The following is a 15,946-nucleotide window of genomic DNA, read 5'->3' as shown; positions in this document are numbered from 1 at the left end:
TAGGACCAGATTTTGAGAATTGATCCATAAAATCCTATTTTAGATGCCTTACTTATCTCTTATCTCTTTTGGTTTTTACTTCTTCTTGGGTCTTATCCTGTATTAATTTTTCCTTTTTCTTCCTATCCCTAGGTTTCTTCGATTAAAATCAAGAATATTTTTTTCCTACTCAAAACTCTAATAAATATATTAAAATCAAATGCAATGGTTCAATTTCTTGGACATACCTAGTGAATTGGTTGTCAGTGCCACCTGACACTCACCACCACATCTATGTGATGCCTCAGAGCCTCCCTAGCTGCCATCTCATCCACTACACTCAATTCTCTAGAATGTGCTAATAAAATGCAAAGGGCTCTCGAATCTCTCTAATTTCTCTCTCATGTGTGATTAAAATGAATAGAAAATTTTTAAATTTGCAAATATAGGGCCTTCTCAACCCCGGTTTTTCACCATCCTGGTCCCTTCGGGACTATTTTTCTCCTCATTTCTTCCTGTGCTCTCTATTTTGAGTGTCATCTTCACCTAGTGGTTCCATTTCTTATGTATTTTCTTTTCTCTCCTTGGGGCATTTTCTCACTTTTAATTCTTTGAGTCATTAGTGTTTTTTTGTCTTCACATTGATTCTATTATAGCGCCACTGTGAAGAGGCACAAAATGTAGGCACCTAAATTTGATTAATTTAATTAATTGAATTTAACTATCGTGAATCCCTTTAATTAAATAATTATGAATTATTTAATTAATTAGTGTTCCCTCCTTTTAGCAATTAATTGTATTAATTATGCTATAGTCCTCTTTTAATTAATTATTTGACAATCATAAATCATTTAACTAATTAAATATGTTCCCTTTTTCTATTAAATGAATCAAGTGCATAATTTGATTATTTTATTCACTTTTTTCCTTTCCTCTTATTATCCCTTATTGAAATAATTAATTGAATTTATTAATTCTATTTCTCCCACATGTCTCCTAGTTCTAACCGCCATCTAATCCTTCCTCTAATCTAACCCCCTAGCAAACCATTGGTTTTAGCCAACCTTATCTCTTCCAACATCTTTCCCTCCCTATATGTGTGCACATTCCAAAATATCTTAAATTTTCTAATATTTGAGGAAATTTCTTAAAATTTGGGGAAATATCCTAATTATCTTAATATTTGAAAAAATATTGATATTTAGAATGGAACCTTCTTATTTGTGTGTCTCTCTCCCAAATAGGCACATGTCATTCCTCCCCATGACACTTTCCCTTCTCAAGGACAAGTGTCTCATTTTTATGCTTCCTCTTCTCCCAGCGTGGCCTATTTAATCATCTTCATTTCTTTCCAATTCATCCTAAAGAGGAAAAACATAAGAAAATAATATTAAATGGTTAATATTCAAATAAAGCATAAAAACATACGTTAAACCATTTATACCTTTCTATTTTACCTTCTCCTTTGGATTGAGCCTTTGATGAAATGGAATGCGCCCAAGTGCCCCACTTGATTGGATTGGCTCCTTTGATCGATTGTGGTTGCTCTCTAATGCACAACAATTAGGATGGATGGATATGATGAGTGGGTGTTTGCAAAGATGGATGGAGGATATGGGTGACTATTGATTTGGAAGCTATTGGACTATAATGATGATGCACAAAGATGGATTTCTAAAGCTAGATTGGCAACATGAAATTACTTTAATATGAGATGAGAGATGAAGGGGAGGAGACCCAATTTATAGATTTGAAGGGAGATGAATGGATGGTTGATATTGAGGATGAATCAAGGGTGGATATTGAAGGAAGGTGGGGACATGGATTGAGAGGACAAGGTGTGGAGACCAAGAGATTTTTCATAAAGGAATTTTTTGTGTCCACACTCCACAAGGTGCATGGGGAAAAGATCATCAAGTACCCTCGCGGAATAAAAAGAAATTTAAAATTCCTTGGAATAGGACAAAGGAATTAAAAATTCCCAAATAATGGATTGCATGGGGAAAGGAAATATGAAAAGGAACTAAAAATACCTCAGGGAGGTGAAAGTGCCTAGGAGAATGGGGAATTTTGAAATCCTTGAAATGACCCAATTAGGTGCATTTAAGGTTGGAAGGTAAAGGGAACAAGAGGGGAAAACCCATTTATGGAAATTGGTTGACTTGGTGGTTAATCATGGGGATTAGCCACTAGAAAATGTATTGGGATCAATGAACATTGAGAGGGGGGATGAATCAGTGTTCTGCAACTTACTAATTTATAAAACTAATTCTTTAACCACTGGATGCAAAGAACAAAAACTATAATGTAGAAACACAAAGTAAATAACCACACAACCATAACATTGAAATTTTTATGTGGAAACCTGGAAAGGGAAGAACCACGGTGGGATTGAGTACCCATGGTATTATAACACTATGGCTAGTAGTAAAACAATATTACAAAAGTGGAATACACTTCCATTCAAGCTCACTACCTAGAGCTCATTGCTTAATTAAAAAATAGGGCTGCAACCCTAGAGGACTCACTATCCTAGAAATGTGATAGATAAACAAATACAATGTCTAAACTGGAATATAGCTGCTACAAATTCCTTAAATCAATTTTAGTTAAGCTTGGAGTGATCCACTGCCACTGATCATGAAAACTGCTCTATTTTTCTCCATTGCCAAATATTGAATCATCAAAACTCAAGATGCACATGTGAAACTGTGCTCACTCACACCCAGAATGATTTCTCTCACACTTTCTATATCCAAAATAATCATCCAAGTCGATCTTATATATCTACACCACCAAAATAGATCTCCATCAAGTGGACTTTACAAAACTGCAAAATATGAAATGTATAGTCTCATGTCAGGTCAAACTATCACAAATCCATATACTGGACCTAAAACATGTGATCACAAGCTTCACACGCAACAAAGAAAACTCCTCAAACTCACCAACATCCATCAGAATCATCCTAAATAATCCAAACCACAAGTTACACCATCAAGCATAATGATAACTATGTTCTTCCTTCATTACTAGATACTAGACCTTAAATCTTGTACTAGGATGAACACCGAAGGCTAAAATTACAAGATGATATGTCTTAAAAAACCAATTGACTATCACAATCACCGCAACCAAAACTGCATCACTGGAATGAGTTGCGCCCACTGAATCTATACACCATGTCCATACTCTGTCAGACTAATTTCTTAAGTCAATATGACTTCTGGTAGATCAAATCTATAGGTACCAGATAGGATTACTAAGCTGAGTTGCCATCAATGGCAACCCCTAAGTAATCTCCATGCATCTATTATCACCAGAACAATGTCTCTTGCCAGTAATCTCCCCCTTTGGCATTGATAGCAACACTATGAAAAAATGAGAAGTGCTCCAAGAATCCAAAACTGCAATCAATCTGAAAAAATTTACACTCAACTAAAAATCTCAATTGATTCCCCCTAAGAATGTGCACCATTTTTTCACTGCTCTCTCTCCCCCTCTGACATCAATGGTAAAGGTAGGAATCTGCCAAAACTTATATACAAAATAATGTGTATAGTGATCTGTAAAAACTTAAAAATATTTGCTTAAGTTACCTTCAAGGACTTTAGATACTCATTCCATCCTCTCAACAAACAATCCAAAATATTAATTAATGCACTAAGCATGTATGCATGAACTTCTACACCCTTAAGAGCTGACGATACATCTTTACCTAAAGCAATAACTCCATCCTACTAAGCCCCAAGCAAAGTGTCTAACTGGGGAGTGACTAGAGTCCTTAATTCTCCTACTCTGCCTATTAACCGCTCCTTCTCTACACTCAAGCCCTTGATTTTGTCTATTATATTCATAATTTGGGCTTCAAGACTACTAGCAAAAATTGAAAGAGGGGAAAAAGATTATGAAATTAAAGAAAACTAACCTTCATATTCCCTAATCTTCTTGTCAACATCTACTGTAAATTTAGGCAAAATGAGACACGACTTAAAATTTTTACCACCTTCATCTAAAGCATCCTCTACACTCTATACTGTAGATTTCAAAACTACCCTATCAACCTCAATTGTTTTCAAAAAGGTTTGAAGTCTCAATTCATTAAATTTATTCAAAACTTTTATATCCGTTGCTTTCTCTAATGATACAAAATCTAATTCAATTTTGTTTAATATACCCTTAAGCTTACCGGAGGGTGTGTCACTAGATTCCTGCTTAGGTAAAATTTTCTCCAAAACTATGGTAGCTAGAGATATAACCTCTTTTCTTCAGATGCGGACTTGACTCCTCACTTGCTTTGATTTGAGCAAGAGTGGCTAACTTTAGTGCTTGTATGGGAGACAATGTCCTCAAATCAATCGGTCCATGGGAAAAATCATCTTCTACAGCAACAATCTGCTTCCCTTTTTCATTAATAGTGTCTCTTTCCATGATTACCCGTGCCTCAAAACCTTTTCTTCTCCTTTATCTTTCTTAGCATCAACACTAGCATCTGTAATACCCTAAAATTGGTCACCTAAACCATGGGCCCCTAATTTCGACAACATCAACAAGGTCTTAACCAAAGACAATTAAATCAACTTTGAGCACACAATTAATTAATTCTTCAACCATTGAATATTACATGGCAAGTGAATTATTCTATATTAATTAAATATTTAATTAATTAATTAAAACATTCCAAGTAAATCATTTTGATCAATTATCCTATTTAAATTATTAAATATTCTAGCATATTTAATTAATTAATAAATTTGCCATTAATCATAAAAAAAGGAATTAATTTATCACAAAAGAGGAATCAATATCACAAAGCAAGAGTTAAATTGAAAATAAAATAAAATAATTGAATTGAGAGAGAGATCAAACTTGATATATTATTTATTTCTTCTAAATTGAGAACTTGAAATTAGGAAAACAATTAATTGAATTATTAATCATTCTTTAAAATTGGAACTCAAAGCTTTTGAGAAAAGAAGTTCAATTGCATTGAAAAGACTCTTTTCTTGAATAAATCAAAGAATTGCATAGAATTACCTATTTTTATCTCAAGTGCATGGAATTAATTGAATTATATCTCTAATACAAACTCAAACTTATAATCTGAATGCATTTCAATTAAACTATAATTGAAATCTATCTCAAGGTTAACTGAATCTGATTTCTCAATTATTTCATTTATCCTAAATTGTGCTTTTTCTTGATCTCTCTTGTGATTCTCAATAAATTTAGCCTTCATCTCTCATTCAAAACACCCTGGAGATTTATTATTATTATACAGTTTTTGCTCTTTTGTCATTGAAGATATTGTTCTTTCTTTTTGAGATTATTGCATCTTAGTTTAATTTATTTTTGAATTTTTTATGATTGCGTGAATTCATATAGCTTACTATTCATCCATATAGCATAATCTTGCATCCATTTAGCTTAATCTCATGCTCATATAGATTAAATCCTTCATCTTGGTGTAGTCTAGTCATTGGTATTTCTTATACAAATCTGAGAGCAATTTTATACTTACATCTTTTAGAAGGCAATTAATCGATTTGTTATGGTTTTCATATTCATGCTTATTTTTGTCTAACCATACATGTAATGACTTAATTGAAGTGTTGTGTCTTGCAGCTTACAAACTTATTCCACTTTTTTACACACATTTTTGATGCCCACCGTGGGGCAGAAGACTACATCTTTCAGCCTCGGAGACTAAATTTTTCTTATTTTTTAGATTTTCATCCATACAATTGCTGCGAATTATTGTACGAGCTTTCTCACTCTACCAAATGACAAACTACATATATCGTGTGATCTCGTACGATTTATCGTACGACCCGGTGAGAATTGTTGTACGGTATTCTGTGTTTCTGGTTTAAAAGCAAATTTCATTCGTTGAGTTTTCTCATTCAATTTTTATCATACTAACGCTGATCTTGGCTTGTTGTTCGTCTGTCTGAGAAATTTTCATAGCCTAATTAGTTTTTGCAAAATGCTTGTTGAAGAATATGCTTGTCAAATAAAGACAATATGATTACTGATTCATTGTCTTTGTAGGTTGCCTGAGGAGATTCGAGTAAACATTGTGTATTCATTAAATTCATTATTTTTAGGCACCTAACTTTCGATCTGATTAATGAACAAATCTGTCTTTCATGTTTTAAGAAAATTTTAAGAGGTAGGAGAGTATTCTCTTGTCTGCATAGACAATCAGAAATCCAAACCCTTGAGGCTTTTTCTAGGTTTGAGATTTGTATAAATTTACAAGGCCTGCCCTTCCGAGGAGCCTTTAAGGCCAAAGCCATTAGGGCCAGTGAGAGGGGAACGACCCATGTGGGAATGGCTAAATGCTAAGTACTCCAACCCACTATAAAATAAATGTGTTTTGATGAAAATCAAGTCAACGACAGTGCTTGAGAATATCTCTCCTCTATACCTTCAGGTATATCAAACCTTTGTTTTCAAGGCTAGGAGACCTCTTAATTGAGTTTATACCCCGACTCGCTAAACGGATCCTTTACTAGTTCCAATTAAGATTAGAGGCTACCTGGTTCACCTCCAAAAGGGGGGATAATCTTTGTGCAAGAGAGATAGTAACTCTCCCAAGATACTTTTCATTTCGTGCCCCCATTAGAATTTGGAGTTGGCTAATACGGCATTGAGAATCCATTGCATGAGACTCAATGGTCGTATTCTAATTAGCTATTGGGTGTGTACCTGAGTCTACAAAGTAAGGTTTTCTTCTCTCACCAATTTCCATAGGGTTAGCATGTTGTGTGAGGCCCTATCCCAAGCCATCATAGCATTTCTGTTATTTTCATGTTGGACCTATTTTGGATACTATATTGTGATGCATTTTGGACATATATTTTATATGATCTCGTGTGGTGGATAACATTGATATGATTATGTCATTTACTTTGATTTGTAGTACTTTATTTTGATGCTTGAAATTACAGATGCATGCTCTATAAATGATTTGATTCCATGTTTATGAGGATGATGCCATTTAGTAGATGATTGTATGTGGATGTTTTCAGATAATTGGATACTTGATTTTTATAATTGAAATTTTATGCGATGTCTGAATTGTATTCTTCTGATAATATTATACGTGATTTTTGGAATTACTAATGTGCAAGTGAGATGTGTAGGAAAATTATTCCATGTGACTATGGAAATTGTTTGGAGAATCAAGCCTAGGCCTATGTGTAATTGTGAAGCTAGGGGTTGTATATTTGGAGAGACAACCCCTCGTTTATAAATGTGTTTTAATTTGTAAATGTTATGCTTGGATGAGTGTTTAATTTGGAAATTGTTTAATTTATAAATTTTAAAAAAAGGGACATTTTCCATGTGTGTTTTAGTGATGTGTAATTCTTTTTGTAGTGTCATTTGACACATGTGTTGTAAGATGAGTTGGCATTGTCATGTCTCTTTTTGAGGAAATTTATATTACCAATGCATATATTTTCAATTATCCTAAAATGGTCCCAAGTAAACCTTGGATAGAGAGCTATTAGAAGGGTAAATTTGGGGTTAACCCATAGGTAAACTTTGGGTGGACTTTCAAAAGGTTAAACCAACTCCTAGAGTCAGTTTAGGAGCATTTTTAGTGGACCATATGATGTATCTTTGGATGAAGGTCAAATTTAGCCATGTGTCCACTTCCTAGGGCTTGTTTAACCTCCCCAAAAATCGAGTTTCCCAAGTTGGCCGAATTTCATCTTTAGAAGAGCCTTCCTTGCTTAGATAACTCTCCTCATGAGTGTCATTTCTCTTCCCCATTCCATTTCCCCTTTTTGAGTTGCCTTGGTTAGAGAGTGTGTAAGGTTTTGGGAAGACCAACTAATGAGCATCCTTCACCCTTCCCAAGTGGGTTGGAAAGAGTGAGGAGTGGCTTCATAGAGAATAATTTGGGAGGGAGAAGTTTGATCATCCACTCTCAATTTTGGAGACTTCAAATTTTTGAAATTTTTTTGCAAATATTGGAAAGATTTTGGCTAAGTTTTGAAGGAGAAAAAGTTGTGGATTTGGTAAGCTCTCCTACAAATTCTCTTACCCTTTTGGCAGATTAAGGTTGGTTGAACTCTTATCTATTGTATGATGTTGTTTTCTTTTGAAAATATTGTGGTTGTATTTGTTTTCCAATGTTGTTATTTTTTTTTTATGTGTAGGAAGGAGTAGGATTCTTCCTTATGTGTTTTGGTTGTGTTTTTATATTTCTTTATTTTGGGAGTTTTCAAGGCCAAACTAACCCTTGGGAGGGTAGAGTGGCCTTGGGTTGTGCTGGTATTTTGGTTATATTGATATGGTTTTGTCATTGATGTCAACACCTATTAACACTTATCAACTCTAGCACTTTGGAGAATTGGCAATATTCACCGGCAAGCAAGTGACTTATGCATAGTCACTGGTATCTGGTACACCAACATGATATATTGTTCACCGGCACTTGGAATGACATGGAAAACACTTGGTTATGTTGACGAAATCATTTGGACACTTTTTCTTGGATATTTGTTCATTGGATTATTCGTATTTGCATATTTGCTGCTACCGGCAAATAGGTCCAGAATAAGCACCAGCAGGCTTATCTATTCTAGATCAGCATGACACTCTTTGGAGATGATTTTGTTGTTATTGTAAATGCATTAAGCCAACATGTTGAATCGGATATTGCATTGGTTATTGATTTACTTGTAATTGTTTTATTGTAATATCTTTTAGAGCCGACCTACTAAGATTGGTCTTAGGTTATGGTATATATGTAAGATCTTATTTGTAAGATCGACATGCGATTGGGAAAAGGAATTGTAAGAAGGTATATGCGAGAATAAGTAGAGCTATACACACTGTAGACACTTAAAAATAATTATTTTAATTATTCCTCGCATAGTTAATTAATTAATTATGTTAATTCAAATTCCTCTCAATATTAATTAAATATAATTAATATTGTCACTATAACATATGATTGACTTATTTAATAAATCAATCCCTTTCTTTATTCTTCTAAAAAAATCAAATCCTCACAAATCTTCCTCTTAGCTAATTAATTTCAATTAATTAGTTAACCTACATGATTCCTACAAATCATCTTCTTAATTCATTCTTCTAGAAACTCCCTAAACTCACTTAACATTATTCTTCTAATTTTTTATTCCCTCCACTCATTCTCTCTCCTAGTCAAATTCTCCTACAAATATTAATCCCACCTAACATTTCCTCTAATCCCCCTCCTAATGAGTTGTTAATGGTTAATCATCATGATTAACCACAAAGTCAATTCTTTGTCCTTTTCATCCAACCACTAGCTTTAAATGCTCTTTTCCTAGGTGAATGTAAGATTTTCAAAATCACACATTCCTCTAGGCATCCCCTCTCCCAAGGAATTTTTAATTCCTTTTTATTCCCCCAATCCCCATGATATCCTTTTTTGGAGAATTTTTAATTCCTCCAATGCATCTTGTGGTGTGTGGAGATAGGAAATGTCTTTAAGGCATATTTTTTGGTCTCCACACCCTCTCTTGGACCTTGTGTGAGCTCACAAGTAAATCTTAGCCCTTCATCTCAAATTTATCCTAGCCATCCATTTTCCTCTCCTCTTCCTATAAAATAGGGCTCCATCCCTTCATTCAAAACATCTTGAAATCTGGTAAGTTTATGCTGCCCTTTTGAGCCCAGGAAATCATCTTGGCAACTTGATCATCTCATCCTTATCATTTTTTAAATCCATTCTATTTGTGCACAACATTGGAGAGCCATCGACATCTAGCAATCAAAGGAGCACATCAAGTGGAGCATTATCAAGGGGCGCCTTCACTTCATCAAGCTCAATCTGAAGGAGAAGGTAAAATAGCAAGGTGAAATGGTCTTTTAACGATATTTTAACATTTTGCATGTTTATTTCGTTATGTTTTGATCATTTGACCTTCAAATCTGTTTTCCCCTCTTCATTTTGGCACGTTCGGTGGGACCCACATCCCTAAGAACTAATATTTTTTTTTAGGTTTTTGTGAGTTGTGAGACGTAGGTTCCAGAATAGCGCGACTACAGAAAAAAAAAAAAAAAAAACTTTTTTTTGCAGGTTCCAGAATAGTGGCTCTGTATTTCTGCGCAACAACTTCTTTTTTTTTTCTATTGCATTTTTGTTTCTGTTCTTTTGTTGTTTCAGTTTCAGTTTTAGCACGATAGCTCTGCGATTAGCACGAGTGTTTTTGTGGGAATTTGAATTTTTGTTATCCGATCTGTTATTTGCTCTGTTATCTGCTCTGTTTAATTATAATATGTGTGAAAATATGAGAGTATGCTCTTGTCTATATAGACAATCAGAAATCTAGACCTTTCACTTTTCTATTCTATTTAACGCGACTGTATGCTCAGACCGCAGGAAAGTGTGAAAATAGGAGAGTATGCTCTTGTCTATCTAGATAATCAGAAATCCGGACCTTTGACACTTTTCTATCTGTTTAGTGCTACTGTCTACTCTGTTAATCTGTCTGAAATTTTTAGGCGCTAACTGTAGTCTGCATTTCTTTTTTTTTTTTTTTTTAATTTCCTGTTATCTGCTCTGTTTAAAGATAATCTGTCTAACTGCAGGAAAGTGTGAAAGTAGGAGATTATGCTCTTGTTTATCTAGACAATCAGAAATCTAGACCTTTGACATTTTTTTTTTATTCTGTTAAATTTAGGGTTTCTGCTCTGTTAAATCTAGGGTTTCTGTCTGCTCTGTTAAATCTAAGGTTTTTTTTTTGAAGTATAATTTTTTCTGTTTTCTGGTCTACTCTGTTAAATCTAGAGTTTCTGTTTGCTCTTTATCTCGACTCCATTTTCCTCCAAACTTCACCAGATTCTCCGCATTGCCATTTTCCACATTTCCTTCCTTGGAGGCCTTATCCCAAAAATCCACTTTTTGAAGCCCAAAATCTCATATTTCTCTATTTTTAGGGTTTGTCATAACTCCTCCCCCTTTTATCCAATTGCCTCCAAATTTTTCTCATATTATCCATCTCCAACTTTTGCTTCTTTGTCCCTCTTGGACAAATTTTCCCATTCCTTCATCTCTCCTCCAAAATCCCCATTTTTTTCTTGCCTATCCCTTGGAAAGTGGCAAAAACCTAGTCAAACCCCATTTACCCATCAAAGCTTTCTTCAAATCCACATTTGTCATTAATAAAAAAGTTTTTATTCATGTTTTTCTATTCATTCCTAAAAAATCAAAAAAATAAATTTTTTTGTCATTTTGTCATTTTTTGCAAGGACGCTTGTTGAAGACTCTATTTTTCCAAACTACTAATCAAGTTGTTTTGTAGGACGCTTCTTGAAGACTCCGTTTTTTCAAACTACTAATCAAGTTGTTTTGCAGGACGCTTTTTGAAGACTCCATTTTTCAAACTACTAATCAAGTGGTTTTGTAGGTTGCCTAGCTGATTCAACCAAATATTATGCATTTATTTAAATTAGGCACCTAAATATTAATTAAAATAGAATGAACCATTGTCTTATGTGTCTTTAAAAAAAGCGTAAAGGTAGGAAAGTATGCTCTCATCTTACTAGACAATCATAAATCCAGACCCTCCAACCTTTTCTTGTTTGATTGTGTGTTTACCTCTAGCGGGCCTACCCTCCCAACTTTCTCTTTGAGAAGGTAAGAGGGGAACGACCCAAGTGAGTACACCCAGACCTAGGGTTCCCAACTCACTATAATAAATAAGCCATTGACTACAAAAGGGTTAATGGTTGGGGCTATATGAGAGTTCACTCTCACATTAGGTGCTTAGTAGGATCCTAAAGATCTAAATCATGCTTGCGTGACTACTAAGTTCTTGGTGCTTCATTGGGCTATAGGCCTCAATTGCGCTTGCGCAACTTCGAAGGGTGGCTCCTAACGAGAAGACTTACTAAACACCTTGTTCATAGTGGCCAAAAACCTTCTAGTCATTGGTGCAGGAGGTCAGACCTCTGAAGCGGCCCATATTCTTACGGCCCTTAGTAGAGACACAAAGTTCGCCATGAGGATTTTTCATGGGAATTGATGCTTGGCTGCCTCAAGAAGTGAGTGCCATGGAGGGGAGCTAGTGGGGTCAAGCATATAAGTTTCCACTCTGGGTAAGCGTAGATGGGAAACCAATTGGGATTCAATGACTACTATCCTTGTCAGCCAAGAATGTTGTATATGAGCATGAGTGTCTCTGATATAATATGCATTTGATCACTGTGTTTGCTTTGTTTGATACATACTTGCCAAGAGAAGACTAAAAACACATCACTATCCCCAAACACTTTGCAAAAACACTTGTCAAGACACAAACAATTGTCCAAGTCATTACCCACATCAAGTCCAAAAATTGTGTCAAAACTCTGTCCGTCCCATTTTTCATAAGCCTAAGAGAGAAGCTAAGAGTCCATCCTCTCCATCAACATTCAAGTTTGTCCTTTGAATCACCAACTATTGTCCAAATCAGGGTGGTCGTATCCCTTCATACAACTTACCATTCGAATCGATCCTTCATGTTCATACCAAAGACAACCTAGTTATCAAGTTTCTTCTAAACCATCACTACCATACCTTCTTCATCAATCATCCTCAAATTTCTTAAATCCTTTCATCACAAATTTCTCAAATCCTTTCATCACAAATTTCTTAATTCCTTTCATCACATTTTTCCTAAGTCTTTTCATCACAAATATTGTGTATGGTCGTAACTCGATCCCAAAAGAAAAAGATGGCTGAACAACAATATGGCATGCCAGACATTGGTGTCCTAGATGAAGATCCCACGCAAGATCATACACAAAGTGGGCAACCTACTGATCAAGATCAAAGTCAAAATCTTGACATGGTTAACCAAGATGAACTTTGTCCGGAAGTGCAAACTTTCCTAGCGGATTCTTATAACCAAGAGATGATGGAAAAGTTTATTAAACACAATCCTAATGCACTTCTAAAAACTCTCCTTGAACATGGAGCTCAACTTCCACCTAAAATTAATAGATCCGCTCTCACCCAACAACCACAAGGAGACCTCTCTCCCACACAAAGTGCTGCACCTACTATTCAAACTCAATCAATTGCAGCCCCATCAATCATCCAGGCTCAATCAATGCCACCCACGGTACCTCCCACCATGGTCTCCATCCTACCTTCTTCCTCCTTACCATCCATAGCACTATCAAATCCGATCCCATCCATTCTCCAACAAAATTCTATACCACCTCCTTCTATTCAACCTAAAAATTTCTATTCCACAAACTTCCCTTCCTCCCAACAATGTCGCAAATTTTATCCAAGCCGTATTCAATCCCATCACAATAGTTGGTGGACCGCAACCAACTGTCCCTCAAACCCAAGCAACATTGGTCATCACATCCCATGTTCCCACCTCCTCATCATATCAATATATTGGTGGTGGTGCACCTTCTTTGGCTCATCCAATTCTTAGGGCAAATACAATTCATCAATATCAAACTCCACAACAAGACCTCATCAAGGAAATTCAAGACATGAAGAATATCATCAAGGACAAGAAACAAAGGACTAATAAAAGGAAAACTTACTTGTTCAAAGAGTTTAGCCCTTGTCCTTACGACCCGTCTATATCAGTTGCACCATATCCCCTGGGATTTGAGATTCCTAAATTCACCAAGTATGAAGGAAAAGGAGATCCCTGCGACCATGTTCGAGAATTCCACATCTTATGCCAAGAAGTCTCCTATAGTGACCTTTATCTTTGCAGACTCTTTCCCAAGAGTCTCACGGGAGATGCCTTGGCATGGTTCTCATCTTTACCATGAGGTTCCATTGTCTCTTTTCTAGACTTGGCAGAAAAATTTGTGGTCCACTATGCATACAACAAGGGTAATGATGTATCTATGATGGACTTATGTAATACAAAACAAAGGCCTAGAGAAACCTTCACCAATTTCCTACAAAGATGGTGACATCTTATTAAGAAATTCAAGTGGAACATGCCAAAACAACGTCAAATTGAGCTAATCCAGAAGAACTTGGTGCCTGAACTTTCAAGACCTATAATATCTCAATGTATCAAATCCTTCCAAAAATTGACAGATAAGGGCCTCGCCCTCGAACGTGTCTTGTTGGAGGAAGGAACCTTGAAACATTACCAAAAATCAACACAAAGTTCTTCCTCTTATTATAACGACAAGCCAAAATTTTGGTCCAAAAACAAAAATGTGGTCTATGATGGTATAACTGATGCAAAGAGGGTCCAAACCATGGCCGCTCCCCCAAAATCCACCACCAAAAATCATCAATTCAACAACCAAAATCAATCCCAAAAACCTCACAACAATGTCTCAATCCAGGGACGACCACCCCGATCGAATAACAAGACTCCAAGAGATTTCACTCCTTTGGTTGAGCCTATTGAAGTGGTGTTTCAAAAACTTGTCCAAGCAGTTGTAGTGGTTTTTCCAATCACTCACCCATTTGACCCCAATCAACCTAAACCGAGATGGTATAATGAAAATGAGTATTGTGAATACCATCGTATCAAGGGACATGATACATGAAAGTGTATGAAACTAAAGATCTACATACAAGATCTCATTGATAGAGGTGAGATTGAAGTAGCAAATGCAAAACCTGGTAATAACAATGACAAACTCAAAATGTACCAGGAACCCTTCCTGAAGCATGATAAAGGAAAAGGCTCATCATCTAACGCAATGGGTTATGACTACGCTACCGGTTTTGATTTTTTAGTAGGTCGTATTGAACCTGTAGACAATAATGTCAATGTCATAACCATCCAAGGAGTTAATCCTCCTTCTTCCCAAAGCAAACCAAATCCTGCTAGGATAGTCATTCAAGGTGCCATGCCTTCCACCTCCCATTTCTAGAATGATTGCAATGCAACTACATGCCAAGGAAGAGTCACCATCCAAGGAGTTCCTACCCCACCAAACCCTCCACCCATGTCTTCCACCCGCCGATATGACCTCCTTGATCAACTTGGGAAGACACCTACATAGATCTCCATTTTGGAACTTCTCAAGACCTCCCTGGTCCATAAAGAAATTTTGAAACAAGCCCTTCTCCAATCACGCATTCCAGATAACATCAACGCCACCCAATTCCAAGCCTTCATTGGAAACCTTGCTGCCTAGAAACACATTGTATTTAACTCCAAAGATGCTCCCACAGATGAAGACCATAACGAACCTTTACACATCAGAGATCTTATCCACAAGCACAAGGTCAAACATATCCTGATAGATGGTGGGTTCGGGCTCAATCTGTGTACATACAAATTAATAAAACAATTGGGACTTTCTGAGGATCTGATAGACACATTAGGAAGGATCACAATAAAGGCATATGATGATGCAGAAAGAATTTCAAAGGGCATGATCACCTTACCTCTTCAAGTGGGCCCTATTACAATTGAAACCCCTTGCCAAGTACTAGATCTTGACCTCCCCTACAACATTCTCCTCGGGAGGCCATGGATTCATTCCTTGTAGACCATACCCTCTATCTATCACCAATGCATCAAATTCCCCTATAATGGAAGAGAGATCACTATCAAAGGTGATCCCCAACCTTTTCAATATTGCAAACTATTAGAGGGGAAACATCCATATCATTGCCCACTAAATAGACCCTCGCCAACGCCTCCATCTGACACATCAAATGTTGCCTCCATATCATCCCAACCAGATAATCAAATCAAGATCTTGGATAATGGTTGTGGAGAATACAAATTGGAGGATGTCTTATTAATAGGCAACCTCCCTCTCTCTCCTAAGTCATTTGGCAAACCAAAAGAGATAAAAAAAGACCCAGAACTAGTCATGCAATGTCAAAACACCACCTTCCAGCAATGGGGCCCACTTGATAATGAGAGCCTCGAAGCAGATATCTCTTCATGGCTGTACTGGGAAGAAGATGAAGATCCAACAAGAATATCCAAAGAAATGTACCCAAAAGCATCTACCATAGTTG

The sequence above is a fragment of the Cryptomeria japonica genome, chromosome 2 (assembly GCF_030272615.1).
Source record: "Cryptomeria japonica chromosome 2, Sugi_1.0, whole genome shotgun sequence".
In the NCBI taxonomy this organism is placed as follows: Eukaryota; Viridiplantae; Streptophyta; class Pinopsida; order Cupressales; family Cupressaceae; genus Cryptomeria; species Cryptomeria japonica.
The sequence above is the reverse complement of the archived record's forward strand: the minus strand, read 5'-3'. Positions refer to the sequence as shown.